The sequence below is a fragment of the Grammomys surdaster genome, unplaced genomic scaffold (genome assembly GCF_004785775.1).
Source record: "Grammomys surdaster isolate TR1022 unplaced genomic scaffold, NIH_TR_1.0 223, whole genome shotgun sequence".
NCBI lineage: Eukaryota > Metazoa > Chordata > Mammalia > Rodentia > Muridae > Grammomys > Grammomys surdaster.
In genome coordinates this window covers 224,294-227,884 of record NW_021604668.1, presented here as the reverse complement: position 1 = coordinate 227,884, position 3,591 = coordinate 224,294, and the positions used below count along the sequence as shown (strand labels likewise).

Here is a 3,591-nt window from a genome sequence, read left to right as displayed (position 1 = left end):
TTACTGCCTGCACATTGGTCTTTTAGTTAGCTGTCAAACAGCCAGTGTGGCTGCACCTGGATAAGGCTGTAGAACTATTGAGGCTATCTAGAACTTTGTGAGGTTTGTTTTTTGTGTTTTGTTTTGTTTTGCTGGCTTTCAACTTGGTTGTCTGGTCTCTATTCTCTAGCAAGTTTCCTTGTATCCTTGTACCCTTCTAATGTTTTCATTTCAATATCAGATGGTTAGTCTATACCTATTGATCTCAGTGGAAGACAGCTGATTCTCATAAACATTTACAATGTTTTATGCAGAAAACTTTATTTACAAAGAGATTTTAATTGTTGTAATGAGTTATCAACTTTCCTTGGGTGAACTGCCATAGAAACAAGACTTAGTGAATTTGTATAGTAATTGAATACTACTATTAAATAAAATGAAAAAACTTATTTAATAATATATTATAATGAAGTGTCCAGTGCTCAACTCATATGTGTTCATTCTATAAATGAGCAAAAACTATGCCTGCTGCAGTAATCATCATAGATCAATAACAAATGGGCAATTTTAAACACAGACAACTATCATCACTAAATTTTAAGCAGATAATTGTCCAATAATACTGTTCATTTAGATATCTTGTCTTTAGCTTGTTTTCCTGCTTAACTTCTGGAGCACAATTACAGTTGCAATTTAATACTTCTCATTATTCTGTTTGTTTGCTTTTTTTATTTGTTTGATTTGCATTGAAAGTTTAATGTATAGTTTGGAATCAGCAATCCATTGCCACTGTCATTTTTAACTCATAGGTGCAAGCAAAGCTAATTTTAGAAGGGAATCATGATTGTCTTGAGGGTTTGGTTTTAACAAATGGTAAGTATGAATGTACCTCTTAATCACTATGTGATCAGTTACCTCCAAGTTTCAGACCTGTGCATTCATTGTCCTTCATTTCCCTTATACTGCCGCTGAGTCTGCAGTAGACTCTGCTGAGAAATAAGCAGCTTTGAATTCAGTGGACCAAGGCTTCGTTCCTCCTTGACAGAGTTGCATGTCAGCTATCTAAAGTTTTGTCTGCTTATGTGGTTTCAAAACAGATGGCAAAGTCTTACCTCAGCTGGTTTGAAGAGCCCTCAAACCATTTAACATTATTTCCCAATGGATTTGTAACTACTTATGCTCCAGGGCCTTGGAAAAGATGATTCATATTCACAGATGCCAAAATCTAGGTAATTTCAAAAGGAAGGTAAATCAAGAACCCATGGTGTTTTGCCTTCCATAAATCAAAGCCAGACCATTCATTACAAATGACACAAGAGAAGCTCATTGAATTGAGAGTCTAAGCAACCAGGATAAACCCAGGAGTCCCTTTTCTTAAAAGTGGTTTTCTTCTGATACATTTGCAAGTAATGGTGCTGCTAAGACTTCATTTCAGTTGTGTTTACAAAGTTGTGTTTGGCTTTTTTAATGCCTGTATTCTATTAGAAATTAGTTTACTGAATCAGTGATACCTACTGTGGACTTCATATCTTTTCAGCCACAATATTTATATTTTTATCCATGTTCCAACAATATTGTGTCATAGTTCTAGGAGACAGCAAGAAGTGTGTGTGTGTGTGTGTGTGTGTGTGTGTGTGTGCTGTGATGTGATGTAATTGAGGATGCCCTCATGTAATGACTGTATACCTGACTACCATCAACATTTGCTTACTCACTGCATAAGGGAACAAAACAAGAACCCATGTTAACTAACTTCCCTCAATGTTGAGTAGATGAGGATTATGGTCAATAGGCTTCTAATTAAGTAATTTGTGATAGTTCTGCTTGGGATGTTTTGAGATGACTTAAAACTAAAAATAATAATTAAAAAGAAGACCACAACCTAGATGTCCAAGTACAAAAAATAGAAATAATGTAGCACCCAGGTAAATGCAGGCAAAGGGATGTATTGTAACTGCCTGTTTTCTCAGGAGTTAGGGACACAGAGTCCCTGAAGCAAGAAATTAATTCTGTATGCAATTACGTTAAGAAAATCTTAAGAGTCGGGGGTGATGGGAGAAGGAGGAGGCGGCGAATCACTTATAAATGGCGCCCAAGCAGGACTCGAAGCCTAAATTCCAGGAGGGCGAGTGAGTGCTGTGCTTTCATGGGCCTCTTCTTTATGAAGCAAAGTGTGTAAAGGTTGCCATAAAGGACAAACAAGTGAAGTACTTTATCCATTACAGTGGTTGGAATAAAAATTGGGATGAATGAGTGCCAGAAAGTAGAGTATTCAAATACATGGACACCAATTTGCAGAAACAGCAAAAACTTCAAAAGGCCAATCAGGAACAATATGCAGAGGGCAAGATGAGAGGGTCTGCTCCAGGGAAGAAGGCATCTGGTCTGCAACAGAAAAATGTTGAAAACAAAAAAGAACAAAACACCTGGAAATGGAGATGGTAGCAGTACCAGTGAGACACCTCAGCCTCCTAGGAAGAAGAGAGCCTGAGTAGATCCTACTGTTGAAAATGAAGAAACATTCATGAACAGAGTTGAATTTAAAGTGAAGATTCCTGAAGAGCTGAAACCATGGCTTGTGGATGACTGGGACTTGATCACCAGACAAAAGCAGCTTTTTTGTCTTCCTGCCAAGAAGAATGTGGATTCCATTTTGGTGGATTATGCAAATTATAAAGGGTCTTGAGGAAATACAAATAATAAGGAGTATGCTGTTAATGAGGTTGTGGCAGGGATAAAGGAGTACTTCAATGTAATGCTGATCACTCAGCTACTCTTCAAATTTGAGAGACCACAGTATGCTGAAATTCTCGCCGATCACCCAGATGCACCCATGTCCCAGATGTATGGAGCGCCACATTTACTGAGATTATTAGTGTGAATTGGAGCGATGTTGGCCTATACACCTCTAGATGAGAAAAGCCTTGCTTTATTACTGAACTATCTACATGATTTCCTCAAGTACCTGGCAAAGAATTCTGCAACTTTGTTCAGTGCCAGTGATTATGAAGTGGCTCCTCCCGAGTACCATCGGAAAGCCGTGTGAGGGGCGTGCTCTCTCTCACTCGTGCTTGGATCTCTGTAAACAGTTTGGTTCTTAGTCCTTCTCTTGTACAAATGATGTACTTTGAAGACTGTTAGTGTATAACAGAGTTGATGTTTGTTTTCTGTTTGATTTTAAACAGAGAAAATAAAAGGAGTAACTGCTCCCTTTTTCTTTCTTTTTTTTCATTTCAAAGTTTCTACCAGTGTTTCAGTGATGGACAACAGAGAGACATGCTGTAGAGTGTTTGCCTAGTTGACAAAGCTGCTTTTGAATGCTGTTGGTTCTGTTCCTTTGACACTACGCACTTTTATAATATGTGTTAATGCTCTATGACAAAATGCTCTGATTCCTAGTGCCAAAGGTTCACTTCAGTGTATATAACTGAACACTTATCCATCTGTGTTTTTTTTTTTTAAATAGTGCTTAAAGAGCCCATCCTTTTCAAGTCATCCATGTTGTTCCTTAGGCATTTTATCTTTGCTCAACTGTTAAAGAATGGTGGCTTGTTTTCATGGTTTTTGTAGTTGTGTTTAATGCTCATTTTAGCATGATAGACGCAATGCATC

At 37.7% G+C, this 3,591-nt stretch overlaps 1 pseudogene; it reads left to right on the top strand.

Annotated features, from left to right (window-relative positions):
* Positions 1 to 2,064: 2,064 nt before the first annotated feature.
* Positions 2,065 to 3,188, top strand: LOC114625847 (annotated as a pseudogene).
* Positions 3,189 to 3,591: the final 403 nt, after the last annotated feature.